The sequence below is a fragment of the Capra hircus genome, chromosome 8 (genome assembly GCF_001704415.2).
Source record: "Capra hircus breed San Clemente chromosome 8, ASM170441v1, whole genome shotgun sequence".
NCBI lineage: Eukaryota > Metazoa > Chordata > Mammalia > Artiodactyla > Bovidae > Capra > Capra hircus.
In genome coordinates, this window is record NC_030815.1 from 86,987,008 (window position 1) to 87,004,723 (window position 17,716).

The following is a 17,716-nucleotide window of genomic DNA, read 5'->3' on the forward strand; positions in this document are numbered from 1 at the left end:
GAGTGAATTCCGGGAGTTGGTGATGGAGAGGGAGGCCTGGTGTGCTGCGATTCATGGGGTCACAAAGAGTCAGACACGACTGAGCGACTGAACTGAACTGAACTGAAAGCAGAAACCAAGATCTGAGTGCATTCATTGCTATAAGCACTGCCCCTTTCTACATTTCTATATGGTCCTCATAGGTCAAGTTTGGTAAGTTTTCCCAGTAATTGTCATGAGATGAAATCCAAGTGGAACTCCTGGGAAGCATCCTACAATGCTGAATGTCCACACTGGGTACTCTGTTTTCCACTGGAGAAACTGTTGGCCCATGGGAGCTTCTTTACTATACCCAGGCTGGTGACTCAGTCAGAGTGTAGACTATCTTTTCTAACTTGTTTTGTCTTGGCCTCTGTTTTACAGTGGGATATTCCAGCCTCATGCCTGAGTTCCAGGATTTTCACATCAGGGTCCTATTGGTGGGCAGTTTCTAGTTGATTTTATTGTAATGAGGACTAAAGTTGGAAATGTCCCATGACATCATTTTGATGCTATCATTCCCCATTTCTATGAATTTGACTATCCCCGGGTACTTCATATAATTAGAATTATATAATTTGTACATTTGTGTCTGGCTTATTCCACTTAATGCAATATCTTCTAAATTTACCAATGCTATAACATGTGTCAGAATGTATTATCTCTTTAGGAATGAATAATATTACATGATATGTGTATACCATATTTTGTTTATCCAATAATTCATCATTGACATTTTGGTACTTGCTCCTTCAGCTATTATGAATAATGCTCCAGTGAACACTGATGTACAAATATTTGTATGAGACCCTGCTTTCAAATATTTTGGATATTTATCCAGAAGTGGAATTGTGGGGTCATACAATAATTCTATATTCGGTTCACTTCAGTTCAGTTGCTCAGTCGTGTCTAACTCTTTGCGACCCTATGGACTGCAGCACACCAGGCCTCCCTATCCACCACCAACTCCTCGAGTCTACTCAAACTCATGTCCATAGAGTTGGTGACGCCATCCAATCATTTTATCCTCTGTCATTGCCTTCTCCTCCTGCCCTCAATCTTTCCCAGCATCAGGGTCTCTTCAAATGAGTCAGCTCTTTGCATCAGGTGGCCAAAGTATTGAGTTTCAGCCTCAGCATCAGTCCTTCCAATGAACACTCAGGACTAGTATCCTTTAGGATGAACTGGTTGGATCTCCTTGTAGTCCAAAGGACTCGCAAGAGTCTTCCACAGCACCACAGTTCAAAAGCATCAATTCTTTGGCTCTCAGCTTTATTTATAGTCTAACTCTCACATCCATACATGACTAGTGGAAAAACCAGAGCCTTGACTAGACAGACCTTTGTTGGCAAAGGAATGCTTCTGCTTTTTAATATGCTATCTAGGTTGATCATAACTTTCCTTCCAAGGAGTAAGCGTCTTTTAATTTCATGGCTGCAATCACCATCTGCAGTGATTTTGGAGCCCCCAAAAATAAAGTCTGACACTGTTTCCACTGTTTCCCCATCTGTTTGCCATGAAGTGATGGGACCAGATGCCATGCTCTTAGTTTTCTGAATGTTGAGCTTTAAGCCAACTTTTTCTCTCTCCTGTTTCACTTTCATCAAGAGGCTCTTAGTTCTTCACTTTCTGCCTTAAGGGTGGTGTCATCTGCATATCTGAGGTTATTGATGTTTCTCCCAGCAGTCTTGATTCCAGCCTGTGCTTCATCTAGCCCAGCATCTCTCAGGATGTACTCTGCATATACGTTAAATAACCAGAGTGACAATGTACAGCCTTGACGTACTCCTTTCCTGATTTGGAATTATACTAAATTGTTTAAGTTTCCGTAATACTGTTTCCTCTAGCAGTTGCTATGGGCTTCACAGTCCCACAAATTGTTCTCCACATATTCCTCACATATTTTGTTATGGTTATGAGTTGTAGGAGTTTTTTTGTTTGTTTTTTAGCATTCTGGGTATTAACTCCTTATCAGATAATATTACTTGCAAAATATTTTCTCCCATTTATTGAGTTGCCTTTCACCCTATTGATTGCTTATTTGTTTTATGCCCAGGAAATTTTAATTCTCATATGACTAAGTTGTCTATTTTTAACTTTTTATCTATGCTTTCGATGTCATATCTATTGGTGTCATTGACAAACCCAGTGTCATGACACTCTCCCTTTATATTTTCTCCTAAAATTTTATATGTTTTACCTCTTATGCTTAGACTTTAAAAATCATTTTTGAGTTAATTTTTTGTGTTAAGGCCAAGGTCAAACTTCATAGTTTTCAATATGTATGTACAGTTTTCTCAATATTGTTTGTTAAAAAGACTGTCTTTATCCATCAAATGATCTTGTTATGTTTGTTTAAAATCATTTGATCATATATATGAGGGTTTATTTTGGGCTGTTTATTCTATTTCATTGATATGTCTTTATTTATGCCAGTATCATACTGTTCTGATTATCATAGCTTTGTAGTAAGTTTTGAATTTAAGAAGTATGAGACCTTTAAATTTCTTCTTTTTTAAGATTGACATCAATTTAGGGCATCTTGAGATCCATTTGAATTTTAAAAATTATTTCTCTATTTCTGTAAAAGCATTGCTGTAATTTTATAAGAATTACATTAAATTCATAAATCCCTTTGAGTAGTATTGGCATCTTAATATTGTCTTCCAATCCATGAACATATGATGTCTTTCATAGTTTTCAGTCTACAGGTGTTTGTTTCCTTGGATAAGAGTATTCATATATGATTTATTCTTTCAGAGGTTATTGTAAATAGAATTGTTTTTTTTTTTTTAATTTCCTTAATAGGTTGTTTACTGCTACTGAATAGAAATACAACTTAATTTTGCATATTGATTTTGTATCCTATAACTTTGCTGAATTTGTTCATAAATTGTCAAGGGTTTGATATTTTTATTTTGTTCATATATCATTTTCTGATTTCCTTTTGTTCTTTGTCCATGTTCTAGTTTAGCTCTTTGAGAATTTTAAGGTAGGAGTTTTAAAGTCTTTGTCTAGTAAGTCTAAAGCCTAAATTTATTTAGGGTTCATTTTTGGAGATTCATTTTATTCCTCTCAATGGGGCATATTTACCTATTTCTTATTGTGCTTTGTGTATTTCTTTTTGAAAATTGGACATTTGGGGAAAAAAACAGCCTACTTTCCCCATCTTTGCAGATTGATTCTGTGCAGGGAAAGGCCTTTACTAATCAGCCTGACATAAAGGCATAAAGTCTTCCTAGGCCTTTTGTGGGCATGCACCTTCTCTGGAACTTTCTCTCTCTGTGCTTTCCCCCATTGTTTTCCCCATATACATGACTGGTTTTAAATGTTTGAATGTCCTTAAGAGTCTCACCCCTGCTTCTCCCCATTGCATTAGACATTCTGTTGGGTACCCCTACCTATAATCTATGGTCTTCCTGAGTTTTCACATGTTTTGGCACCTGATATACAAATATTGCCACTATAGAGGAAGAAGAGGTTTTCTTTCTGCTCTTTAGATTCTGATGGCTCAGAGGGTAAAGCGTCTGTCTGCAATGCAGGAGACTCGGGTTTGATCCCTGGGTCGGGAAGATCCCCTGGAGAAGGAAATGGCAACCCACTCCAGTACTATTGCCTTGAAAATCCCATGGACAGAGGAGCCTGGTAGGCTACAGTCCATGGGGTCACAAAGAGTCGGACACGACTGAGTGACTTCACAATCACAAAAAATTAAAAGTTAAATTGATATGAGGCAGATTTAAAGGAGAAAAAACAATTTTAGTTACCTATATATGAATAGGAGTCTCACAAAAATATGAGACTCAAAGAGGCAGCCAGATAACTGAGGTTAACATATCATCCTAAGATAAGAAAAGAGTAAGGGTTTGGAACTTCTTGGTGTAAGGAAGGCAAATTTTAGGAAGATAAGGAAAGAAAATGTATTTAAAATTAATGTTGCTTTATTATTCAGGTAAGATTCTCTAAGAAGAATAAAGTTGTTTCTGGAAATAGCTCTCTATCTGGTATAGATATCTTTTCTAATGGAAATTTCCTTTGCAGGTTTCCTTTCCAATAAGGAAATTTAGACTTTCTGTCTACTTTAGGTTACCTACTTTAGGGAGGTAAGGCGGAGGTAAAGAGGTTTTCCTGAGTTTGTTGGTTCTGTATTGCCTTCAGCTCGAAATAATTCATATACAAAAGTGGCATATTTGGGTTGGCATACTGTGAATGCCTTCATCATCAGTCCTATGTGATTTCTGAATCAGACAAGACAAACCTTGTCCTTTGGGTAGCTTCCAGATGAGATAGAATGTTGCAAATACATTCCAATCTTTTTCTTTTGACTCAAGGGAGGGCCTAAGAACTGGCCTTCCATTGGACCACACTGTGCCTTCTTCTGACCCCAGACTGGGACAGAGTAAGCAGAAACACCAAGATAATTTCCTACCAATTTGAGTGTGACTTTTTCTTGATTGGGCATTCACTTGGTTGCTGCATATTCTTGACTGGTTTTTAGAGCTCCAGCAGAGCTACTTCACTAGGTCTGTTGTCCTTTACTTGATATTTCCCTGGGTGAACAAGGGTCTGAAGCTTCCCAGTTTACCATCTTGCTCAAGTTTGTTGACTCCTGTATAATCTTAATTGGTTTAGAATTTGGGTGGGGAGGGGGTAGTTTTTATGTACTTCACCCTCAGATTTTTTTCAACCCAATGATGAATGAGGTAATTATGATGCCTGCATTCATTTACATTTTACAGAAAAGGAAGACAATAATAAATAAGTATACAAAGAGCTAATAAATAAACAAATAGAAAATGTGAATTAATCATGATCTAGACTCTACAGGAAGCAGAATCTACAGGATGATGGGAAGTGTATTAGTTTGCTGCACTGGCCACAAGGTACCACATACTGAGGGGCTTAAAGAAACAGCGATTTGTTGTCTCAGAATTCTGGAAGCTAGAAGACCAGAAGCTACAGTTCACAGTTCTAGAAGCTTCAAGTTGTTCTCAGGGAGAATCCCTTCTTGCCGTTTCTAGCATCTGGTGTTTTCTGGTGACCCATGGCATTCCTTGACTTGAATATATGTCTCTCCAATCTCTATCTCCGTCATCACATAGCTATTTTCTCCCTGTATATCTCTTCTTTTCTTAGAAGGATGCCAACCATTTTAAAGTAAGGGCCATTCTACTCTAGTTGTTGTTGTTCAGTTGCCAAGTTGTGTCCAACTCTTCACAACCCCATGGACTGCAGCACGTCAGGTTTCCCTGTCCCTCTCCGTCTCCTGAAGTTTACCTAAGTTCATGCCCATTGAATCTATGATGCCATCCAACCATCTCATCTTCTCCTTCTACCTGCAATCTTTCCCAGCATCAGGGTCTTTTCCAATAAGTTGGCTGTTTGCATCTGGTGGCCAAAGTATTGGGACTTCAGCTTCAGCATCAGTCCTTCCAAGGAGTATTCAGGGTTGATTTCCTTTAAGATTGACTGGTTTTATCTCTACTCTTGTATGACCTCATTTTAACATAACCAGTTGTTTTGGCAACAAACCTATTTCCAAAGAAAGTCACATTTTGAGTTACTAGAAATTAGAACTTCACATATCTTTTTGGAGAGGCACAATTCAACACACAACAGGAGGTGATACAGGTTTAAACAGAGGAGTCAAGGAAGATCTCTCTCTAGACAACATATTTAGAAGTAGATTTGAGGCAAAGAATGTAGTGAATGATCATGGGAAAATAAGCTCACGGAGCTGATGTGCAGAATACATGCAGCAGCCTTAATGGGAGGAAAGCCTCAGTGTATTTGAGAAATTGAAAGAAGCCCAGTTTGGCTGGCACTTCACAGCAATGGGACTTAGGGCATGAAATGAAATTGGAAACGCAGCAAGCCACTGGATCATGAGAGCCTCATGAGCCAACATAAATGTTGGGCTTGATACTAAAAACTCTGGGATGCCCCTCTAGGCTGTATTTGCTCCAATCTTCCTGGCTGTTTGTGGAACAGACTGGAGATCAAAAGCATAGATGAGGGGAGACAGCTTAGAAGCTCAGACTCATTCAATGATATCTTCAGTCTTTTTGACTTTTCAAAGGGGACAAAAGTGAGAGGGACAAAATACATGTTTCTACTATGTATATTATACAGATAGAAAAGGGAGAAATGATGATATGAAAGAGACAAATGCTTAGGAGGAAAGTAATCCTGTGCACAGTACAGAAACTGGCCTGTTCAGGAGGAGGAGTGACTAGAAAAGGGGATGCTTGAAACCAATATCTCACTGTCCTGTAATGTATCATGATCCCAGAGAGCAGGCTGTGGCCATCAGTGGAGATGACTGGGATGGGGTGGGTGGGGGGGAGTCACTGGGAACAAAGGGACCATGGAAAGAAGGGAGCAGAGAGTAGGATGAATCTTTTAAGTGGCACTGGATCCGGGTAAAGAGGAAGGTCATCAGACCCAAAGCACAGCAAGATGAAGTGAAGACAGTGGTACAGTGTAAAACAAGGCAGGGTTTTGCAGCCAGATAGGGAGATAGACTCAGAAGATATGATGCACTGAGATCAAGGAGATAATGGAGCAGAGAGAAAAAAGAAAACAGTCTCTGTTTGAGATGCTACAGGAAAAGTAGAGACTGGAGAACAATCAGTTTTTAAATAGGGAAAAGGGGGTGGCAGACTCTTCCACAAAGCAGTGTAGGATTTAGAGGAACTTGATAAATAAGGCACAAATGTTCCATCAGCTAGAATGGAAGACTGGGGAGGAGGGAAGGCAAGGGGTTTGATGGCCTGGATCCTGGGATGTGCAGAGCAGTGCACAGGGTTGCATTTTGTGGATAGAATCATCTGTATGTGTTCACTAATATTTTAGTGGACCAAGAGAACTAGGTCAACATTAGATAAGGCAGGGATGCGAAATTCTCTGAGATTACAGAAAACAGATGTCAGCATTAGTATCTGTGTAGCCTGGGTAAGCTGAAAAGATTAATAACAGATAGCAAGCATGGTGCCTTGTCCTTACTGGGTTATACACAGTATGGAGGGAGGCAAGGAAGGTGAGAGGCAAAATCTCCCTATACTTGAAAAGTATCTTATACAGTTGTACAGAGCCTGAAAGGATGAGTAAAAATGCAGAAGCATAATTAAAACAAGTGGAATAACATAAAACTTTTATTCTCTGTAAAAATTTCTGCCTCTGAAATTCTTCATTCATGACAAACTGATTTCATTCTCTCCAGATCATCCTTGGCTTCTGAAGAGGGTGTTGCCACACATCACCATGAGCACCACTCGAGACTGAAGCCTCCTTCCCCTGTGGCTGGAGTGTTGCTGTTGAAGGCTGTCAGCTGATTTCCTTCCTGGGACTTGCCCTCGAAATGGAGGGAGGAGAGCATACATACAATAACTAACCCAGGGTGGCTCTCAATGGGGGACCTTTTTGAAGGGCCAACCCAATTTCAAAGGTCTTATTTTGGGGCTAGGGGACTCATCAACAAAAATCAAAGTCAAATTTATTTTCTTCTTCCCTTATGTTCATGGGCCTGTGTTTCTTTTCTCCACATAGATGTGCAAATCTTTCTGCATTTTAGTGCTAAGGTCTCAGTTTGGAGGGTCTGGCATTTTCAGGGGTTAGTTTGCCTGACTTTATAGGGGAGAAGATAGAGGCAGGAGTTTGAGGTGAAGAGAGCCAGCCTTAGAGATAGACATCCCAACTGCTGGTAAGATTGCTGGGAAAGGGGGTGTCTTCTGGTCAGTGGAGTCCTGTACCCCACTCTTATGTGGGTTGCTGGGGGAATCGGAAGAAGCAGAAACATCTGCGGGGAGGGGGGCGCATTGCTCCCCTTTCAACAAATTTTAAGGAGATATGTTGACACGGCATTTGTTAAGCATACACACACAGATACACACACAAATACAACACTTTAGTTTGATGTGTTTCAAAGTCTGCATCATCAAAATCACCAGATCACCTGGATTGTTTGCTAAAACACAGGTTGCTGGGCCCCACCTTCAGAGTTTGGTACAGTGAAGGGAGCTAAAATGTCCATTTCTAAAAACTTTCCAGGTGATTCTGATGCTGCTGTCCAGAACCACTGTGTTAGAGAAAACAGACTGAAAGTGAGACAGCAAGCTCGAGTGCCTCCCACCTCATCCCTCAGCTCAGGACCCCATTGTTAGAATGTGGTTCTACCTCTTTCTTGATGGCCTCTGGCACTCTGGAGCTGTACACCCAGGTCCTAAACGGAGCTGCCAGCCCTCACCTGGACCATGCTGGCTCCAGGGAAGTAAAATTGAGGTGATTGTTTGTGCAGTTTGAGTAATGTACTAAACTGACCAATAGATGGCAAGAGTGGGGCTAGGGTTCAACAGGTGCCCCACTCATTCAGCTGGGGACCTGGAGTGGGTTGCACCTGCCCCTGGCACGTTCTTTGCACAAACCGTCCTCTGTCCCTCAAGTCACGTACTGTCTTAGGGGGATAGTGGTCAAGTCTGCCTAGAGCAGGGTCTTTTTTCTAATTTGTATAGAGGCCTAGTGTACCTGTGCTGAGTCCTACATAGAAGGGAAAAATGGGAACATAGCTGGAAAGGTACTTTTTAAAACCCCCAAAAGATCCTAGGGTACATGTGTGACTCTGTAGAGAAGAACCAGTTTTCCTCAGAGTAAGGGACATGGGGTTGAGTGAGTTTCAATGTACTTTAGAAAATAGAGGAATGTTACACTTCCTGTCCCTGAGCACATTACCACTTGTTATCAGTCTCTGCACTACCTGATGGGTGGCTGAGCTCAGTGGGTCCCAGTTGTAAGCAGCCTCAGGGACACCAGGGAACTTGTTAGAATCATGCATTTTGGGACCTAACCCAGCAGTGCTGAATCAGAAAACCTGGGGTGTGGACCAGCTGGCTGTTTAACAAGCTCCCCCCAACCAGATGATTCTGATGTGTGTTAGAGTTTAAGAGAAACTGACTTAGAGCATCCCACCTCCAACAGGCCTAGAACTCTAAAGATCTTATTACGTCAGATCCTGAGGCTGTAGTCCTGGGAGCAATCTGTTTCTTCTGGCCAATGAAACGTCAGGGGTTGTGGAGAGTGACAAGACAGCAGAACCATCATTTGAAGTGTGTTTTGCTTGTTTAAATGGGCCCTCTGGGACCCTTGCTTCACATTCTCAAAATAAATAATTATACGTGGCAAAATGCAGGATTCCCCTGCAGTGTGGAGTTTGCAGAATCAAATTGCCTTCCTTCACCACCTCCTGATTCTTTCTCCCTACTAGTTTGGTGCCAGAATTGGCTTTTTGCCTTCAATATTTTTACCTCTTTATATCTTTCACCCTTCTCTATTCAGCCCTCAACTTCCATTTTTTTTCATTTAATTGATAATCTACATTTCAGGATTGTCATGGAAAACACCTTGATTTGATGGTTCTTGCAGATTCCAGAAATGGAGGTAGACACACAGGGTCTCTGAGCCCTCCTCCAGGTTTAGGATGGCTTTCCTAATAGCTATCCACTCCTTTGTAATGAAGAGGAAACTGGGAAGAGAGTTGTATCCTTATATCTTTAAAATAGGAGTTGATTTGCTGATAGTGGCCTTACATGACAAAAATGGTATTTTATTCATATTCCAGTAGCCATAGCTTCAAGGTCAGAATTAGGGTGGACTGGCAAGCTAAAAAAAATTTCCTGATTATATTTATCATGCTAAAGTAAGATTTTGAAAACTCACATATTTTCTGTGAGTAGCAAGGTAGAAATTTACTTTGGAAATAAGCATCATAAGGTAATGCTAACTGAAACTGTAAATTATGAACAATCTTAGAACTGATAAATGGGATTCTTTAAGCTAAATCAAGTTGAAAGAATAAGAAAATGTCCAATTCTTTTAGAAAATTTTGGTATTAAAAAAGAACGAGTTATAATAGGGAGAAGAAAATCTTCCTTAAGTGTAGTTTACATTTAACATGGATCATGTTATAGGAGAGCATTTCTTTAAAAGTTTCAGCACAGAATTGCTAGCCATAAACCTAATTCTTGCTGATTCACCTGTTTTTGATCAATGCTTCTTTGACAACACGGTTTATCAATGTCAGAAAATATACTTGGTTTTTTCCCTGAAATACTAATGTGAAACTATTTGGTGTAAAGACAATTTTAGCCCCGGATTACCCATGGTGGTTTTGCTAGAGGAGCCTGTTAAATTAGAATGTATTAATCTGCAATGTGTGGTTGCCTGTCCATCATGGCCCGATTTTATCTGCTTTATAAATGAGGTTTTTAACTTACAATCTGGACACTGAATGAAAGCCTTAGGCGCCTAGTAGTAACTATAGCCGGTAATGCGAACAATCTGAAACAAAAGAATCTGGTGCACTTTCAATGAAATTATTTTAATTCATTGAATTCGCTGAGAATTCCAGTCTTGACCATCTATTCCAGGAGCATGCAGTAGGTGGCACCTAAACGCTCTTTGGAGGCGAGCAGGCGCCATTTAAGCAGGAGCATCCACCGCTGCAGCAGTTGGCACAGCTGAGATGTCCGAGATTAAACAGGGGAGGAGGTGGGGGAGGCTGGAGGATGGTGGGGTGGCAGTGACAGCTCCGGGCCCGCCCGGGCTGGGCGGCGCAGGTGCGCTGGGGGCGCGGGGCACACGCGCCCGGCCGCAGGTGCGCGGGGGCGCGGGGCGCGGGGCGCACGGGCGGGCAAATAGCTGACAGCATCGTCACGGCGGCGCAAGGGAGCTCGCGCCCCGCCTACCTGCGGGAGGAGCCCGTATCCGCACAGCCTGCGCTGCCCGGTCCTATTCGAGGCGAGCTCAGAAGCAGCTCTGAGAAGAGTTGTGTTCATCCTCAGGTAACCGAGATTTCTCTTCCTTTGCTGTGGCCTCGCTGCTTCTGCACTGGCACACTGACGGCTTTGGCATTCTTGTCTGCTAGTCCCTTAAAAGGGCTTAACGCTATCTGGGAGGGCGAGTCAGCAATATAAAGATTGGAGTAAAAAACTGCATTTCTGTATCCGTGTCAGAGAGAGTGAGCATCTTGATACTTTTATAAAAATATCCTTTTGAAAACATCTGTGTCTTACACATCATTTGGAATTCCGAAGCAGGAGTTTGTGTTTTAGAAAATTATACAGTGCAGGTGTTTCTATTATGTAGAAGTTGATTTAATGGTTTTACGGGAGTCCTGAAAAGATCTGGTCCAAAGTGAGAGCACCTTAGAGGCTGCTGTTGTGTTTCAGCGTGTTTTCGTACTAGACCGGAGCTCTTCGCGGGCTTGGCTGAGACTTGGCTAAATGTTTTAATTCTCCTTTTAAATAATGCATTTCGTGATGTCTACATGTGTTTCTTCCTGTTTTGTTGTTGTAAGAAGAGAAGATGGGAAAGGCGCCGCACCCCATCTTTAGTTGTAAGATTGTGGTTCCCATAAGATGACAATGACTGCTGACAGCTCCTAGGCTCGCCTGCAAAGCATTGTCGGCTTTTCGCCTGGTGGGAACCTGCTTGAGTCTTCTGTCCTGAAAAATGCTGGTTTCCCCCTTTAAAACTCCAATTCGCGTTCTATGGGGGTTTGGGAGACTTTTAAACTAGAAGCTCTGTGAATCATGTTATATCCATTGAATGGTTATCTACATGGCTGTGGTGGAATTCAGTTTCTTCCCACTGTGCAGTGACAAAACTTGCCTTCCTTAGGAATTTATTACATATTTGCCCACATTTTTTGAATGACCCCCTTCCATGTGACAAGCTAGTCCTAGCATAGGAGACCTTTTCTGTTTTGAACTAAAAACTTGAGGAAAATTTCTTCTTAAGGAAGATTTTCTAGGTAACAGTAAAAGGTTGGAGCATTTACATTCCAGATCAGTCCAAATGTGCTTCTTTTCCAGTGACATTTGGATTCGAGGAGGTGGAGTGGGAGGGAGAGAAAAGGGGAGGATAAAATTAGAATAAATTTAACAAATTTGTGAGGGAATAATACTATTTTTTTTTTTTTTTGGTCGTTGCCTGAAATTGCAAATTGTCAACAATTCTATCTTTGGAAATGCAGGAGATCCTATGGGCTGAGATGACAGAAAATCCATAGTTCATTTTATAGAAACAGAAGACACAAAGCAGGGAAGCATTTTCATCCCGTTTAACACATGGCATTTAATTTGGTAATAGGGACTCCCAGTGCCCAGTGAACTCAAGAAGGGGGGTCGGGAGAGGTGATTGTTGTCTCCACCATCGCACAGAACTGCTGTTCAGTTATCTCTGCAGATGGCAAATATATATGCACAGCTATTGCAGAAATCTCCAGAATCCTCTCTTGTTACAGCTTTAGTAGAGTTGTTCCAAAGAAGAGACTCAGAAAACACTCAAATTGAATTCCAAGTTGTGGAAGTTCCTTTTCAGCTTGTGGCTAGCAAGTAGCATTGTCAGCAATCAACAGTGCCATCTCACCATGGGAAGAACAGAGACTATTCATTTCACGCTGTACATCTCCTAGGAACCACACCTGACTTTATTAGAAATATATTATTTCAGAAGTAAATACTGTCTCTACACTGATATCTATGTATCTTAGTGAAAAATTAAAACCTTTGAAAACTAACAAGTTTCTCTCATCAAAAAGAGAATATAGCTGTGATAATAAAATCATATGTTCACTTTTCTAATTTTGTGGCCATACTGGATATATATTAGTATATTGGAAATTAACCTATTAATTTAGACAAAATCATTATTTTCCCCCAAGATAAAGGCAATCAGTTTTTGCACAGGAGAATTTCTTTGTTACAAAGAGGAGTGTTTGGCTATCTGGATGAGGAGGTTGGCTGCCAGCTGTTTTAAGTTAAAATGGACTCAGTGCTGACCTGTAACTTTCAATTCAGATGACCATGATGCCCCATTCCCACTTATACGGTGAATTGAGTTTGTCTGTTTGTTGGTCTGCCCATTATCTATTTATCATCCAGCTATCAGCCATCTATTTATCTACTTGGTATGGATGTTTATAATGGACAGATGTCTCTTTAAAGGCAGAACTGATTTCTAGGACACTAATTGGTTTTGGGTATGATTTTTCTAGGAAAATAGCTGCTCTTAAAAGGGGAGGTGATGATTTTCATGTTGTCATGATTGCTAATATTCTTTTACACATTAAATTGATGCATGCATGCACATTTAACATAAAATTATTTCAAATTATGTTTTAGTTTTTATTTTTATTATGTGGCTTGCAAGTCTGGGTTTGTTGACCAGGTAAGTATATTTTAAAGTATTTGGAACAAATGCCATCTCATCCTCTCTTCCTTTGGTTTGTCATGGGCAAATTCAGGAAAGGAAGATTGCGTGTAATTCTCTCCTTAGTGCATTAAGTGTCTTCCCATAAATCAGTACCGTCCAATAGAAACAAAGTGTGTGAGCCACATGCATAGTTTAATATGTCCTAGTAGTCATGTTAGAAAAATAAAAATAAACAGGTGAAATTAATTTTAATAATATATATTCTTTAACCCCAGTATATTAAAAAATGACCATTTAAAGATGTAGTCAATACAAAATACTAATGAGATATTTTACTTTTTTTTTTTTTTTTTGGCCAAGTCTTATACTTACAGAGTACTTTGATTCAGATTAGCTATGTTTCCAGATGTCGATAGCCTGCATGGCTAGTGACTGTTGTATTAACCAGCACAAATATAGAATGTTAACCTTTTGGCAAAGCAATTTAAAAACTGAAATATTAGGAGCTATTAAAGTAAACTGGTTAAACACTATCACAAATAAATATACAAATGATCTTAAATTGCTATAAGACCTGTGCCCTACCCTTCCTTGCCAGTAACTAGTTGTGCAGTCTTGAACCTATTTTTACTACTTTATCAGTAAAACAAGAGGATTGGGTCAAATACTTCCCTTGATTTTATTAAAAATACCCAGTAGATGTGAATTCAGCCCACATGCAGCTTAGAGATCTACTGTAGCAGAAACAAAGGAAGCCGACCTTATGGTGGACATTGCCATTTTGCACGAGTTTGCTTTGGTCCAGTTCCTGATGACAGATGTCAGCATGTGAGGTCCCATGCCTCATTGGAGGTCATTCCATTTTCATATTTAAATTACTGGACGAGTAGCAGCAAGCCTATTGGAAAATCAATAAATAGTGAGCTAGCATTTAGGTCTTTTTGTATTATCCTTCACATATCTTCAATGTTGTTATCTCTTTGTTTCAACACCATTAAATAAAGTTTGGTTAATTGTAATACTTTATGATTGACTGATCCATGAGCAGTGACTTCTGTTTTGGGGTAGGGGTGTTGAAAATTTTTAATTAATTTTTATTGAAGTAGAGTTGCTTTAAAATGTTGTTAGTTCCTACTGCACAGCAAAACAAATCAGCTATATGTATACATATATCCCCTCTTTTTTGGATTTCCTCCCCATTTAGGTTACCACAGAGCACTAAGTAGAGTTTCCTGAACTATTATATATAGTAGGTTCTCATTAGGTATCTTTTATACATAGTATCAACAGTGTATATACATGACAATCCCAATCTCCCAATTTATCCCCTCTCCATTTCTCTCCTTGTGTTGTACGTTTGTTCTCTGTGTCTATGTCTCTATTTCTGTTTTGCAAATCATCTTCCATTTTTCTAGACTTCACATATATGCATTAATATATAATATTTGTTTTAGTAGTGACTTCCTGGTAGTTCAGCTGGTAAAGAATCCTCCTGTAATATAGGAGACCCCGGTTTGATTCCTGGTCAGGAAGTTCCCCTGGAGAAGTGATAGACTACCCACTCCAGTACTCTTGGGCTTCCCTGGTGGCTCAGATGGTAAAGAATCTGCCTGTAGTGTGGGAGACTGGAGTTCGATCCCTGGGTTGGGAAGATCTCCTGGAGGAGGGCATGGCAACCCACTCCAGTGTTTCTGCTTAGAGAATCCTAGGGACAGAGGAGCCTGGTGGGCTACAGTCCATGGGGTCGCAAAGAGTCGGACACGACTGAGCAACTAAGCACAGCATAGCACGAGACTTCTTGACACATCGATATGAATGTCCTTATGAAAAGATGTCAGTTTCTTCCCCCAGTCTCTGGATAGCTTCTGTGATCAATGAGTGCTGGTGGGCATGGGTACAATTTCTATCATATGACTCTCTGCCTTGGAAAGGATTGTAGGACATTTAAAGAGAACTATGTTTTGTATGAAAGGAGTTTATATGCTATTTTTCTAAAGCTAATGAATGTCTGGAAAGTGAATTTTTTCTGAAAAAATAAGAGAACAGAGGAACTTTGTATTAGGCCTTTCTATAGTAATGAATTTCTCTGTCTCTTTCTCTCCCCTTGCTCCTACCCCCTCAGTTTCTGAAGCTGGGCTCCAGAAAGATCTAGCTACTTATCAGTATTTAGACAGAGAAGCCTTTGCAGGGGTAAACTTTCCTTCCTATGTCCTCTTTACACACAGATTGTTTTATTGGAGCACCTCTATGATTTTTGAATTTGGACTTTACCTTTGAATAATACTGAGCAAAGAGGAAAAATGATCAGTACCCAGGTCTTTGCATCCAGAGCAAAGCCAGTTCTCTCAGGTCTCTGTCACTTTAAAAAGTGTGGGAGGCTGGGGCACAGTGACAGCTCAAAGGCATTTTCCTTTTGGTATGAACTTGAACGCATCTCCCCAAACCCCATACCCAGCTGCCACCCCGTCATTACACGCACACATATAAGAGCAGTGGATTATCTCATTGCATTCTTGAAACAGTCCCCTGAGATTTGAAGAAAGGCCTTTGTGGAATAGTCTCTGACGCTTAAAGATTGTGCTTCTCTTTGGAGGCCCCTTTAGACTTTGTGGGTTCCTGACTGCAGAATGGTGGTCAAGAGGGCACCGCAAAATATACATCTGACCTTACTTTTTTTAAGGTTTATGTAAGTGTATATCTATGTAAAGTCTGGACAAGCTACATGCAAGTAAAATGAGGCTGGGAATGTTGAATGATAGAAATGACTAGGTGACCTACATTTTAAAAAGAATCTAAAATTTCCAGGATATCATGATAACCATGCATTTATATATTTTCTATCATACCAGGTGGATTTACAAATGGCACTCTATGTACCTCCTCTTTGTTCTTCCCTTTTTTTTTTTAAATGACAGCTTAAATTCCTCTAAATATACCATCCGTTTCAAGGTGCTCCATGTTGTTGGAGTCAATATTTAAATATAAAGAATGAAAATGTGGATAGAGAGAATGTTTAATGATCTCAGAGCAGGGAAGAATTTTCTAAGGATGATGCCAAACTGGGATCCTAAAGAGGAAAAGTTTCTTAAATTGAGCTTAACAGAAATTTTAAATTTCTGTCTAGGAAGAAGAAACAATAGCAAAGGATGATTGGCAGCTGAGAATAAAAATTTGGAAAATATTTCAGATGAGGTCTAATTATCTTAGTATGGTAGGTCTCAAATGTTAAGCACCCAAATCACCTGATGAGATAATTACACCTGTGGATCCCCAGAGACTGTGATTCAGTGGGGCCAGAGCAGGTGGAACATGGTCCCAGATGAGCAGGATAGCTCTGGTCTGCTGAGACGAGTTTGAGAATGACCACCTTGACGTAGGATAAATACCATCCTTACAAACGAATAGAAATCTGAGCAGAGTGCAGGAACATGCAGGCCTCAAAGATACAAATTACTTGGAACATATGACGAAATCCTCAGTCTCACACAAATCAAATATAATTAAATCAGTCATGAGAAATAGACTTCTTGTTACATGGGGAGGAGCTACAACTTTGATAATACACCCACACTGGGCTATGCCAGGCCAAGGAATTAGCACCGTCACACATTACTAGGGCAGTTTGGTGGTAATTTTGAAGAGCAACTGGCAATCTCTACCAAATTTAAAATGCACATACGGTTTGATCCAGTATTTTTATTTATAGGAGGTTAGTCAACTCAAAAATGTGATGAGAGTTTGTTGAGGAAAAAAGAAAGCAATCAGTGAGAAATTAGTGATAAATGATAGGCCATTTAGTGAGTTCTATGTAGCTGATACATAGCTCTATGTAGCCAGAGTCTAAACTGTTCCTAAGAGGCAGTGGGGGGAAAGGACAGTATATGTGTAATTTTGCTGAAGGGAGAATACATGCAATCAAGCACATGTGTTTTTAGAAAGTTTCTGCTGGTCTCATGAAACTTCTGCTAATCATGAGAAACAGTCATTACCATGAAGGATGTTATTGCTTTTCTAGATATGAGGAGATATAAGCATTGGGCTCATAAAATCAGCTCCTGAGAATATCTAACTATCTGAAGACTTGTCAGTTTTCCCAAAGCAGAGAGTGCCTCATTTCTGCTCTCTGCCCTGAACTCCTTCAGGAGTGTTGGAGGTCAGCAGCTGCAGCAGCACATGGCTTAATCCTTGTAGAGGTAGATGGCAAGCACCCATGGCAAGGACCAATTTGTGGATGACAATGCAATTACCCAGTTCTATCTTTTAGGACAATTCCAGGTTGCACAGAAGCTGTTCTACTTCTGTTACAGAAATACAAGCCATGTTTTGGGCACAGGGATCTTGCTCTACAACCCTGAGACAGCCAAGGTGACCCAAACCTTAATTTTAGGATTGGTACTAATTAGGAACTGTAAATCTTTATTTTAACACAGCATTGAAAGGCATGTGAGTCCTAAACATTTTGTATCATCTCATTGCCTTCCCTTAAGAT

At 40.2% G+C, this 17,716-nt stretch overlaps 1 protein-coding gene across 1 annotated transcript in view; it reads left to right on the plus strand.

The window, feature by feature from the left end:
- The window catches only part of DIRAS2 (DIRAS family GTPase 2), a 33,353-nt gene continuing 26,392 nt past the window's right edge, over positions 10,756 to 17,716 (plus strand). The window contains exon 1 of the mRNA XM_005684192.3: positions 10,756 to 10,853. The gene's annotated coding sequence lies outside the window, so the exon portion shown is untranslated. The remainder of the gene's footprint in view (positions 10,854 to 17,716) is intronic.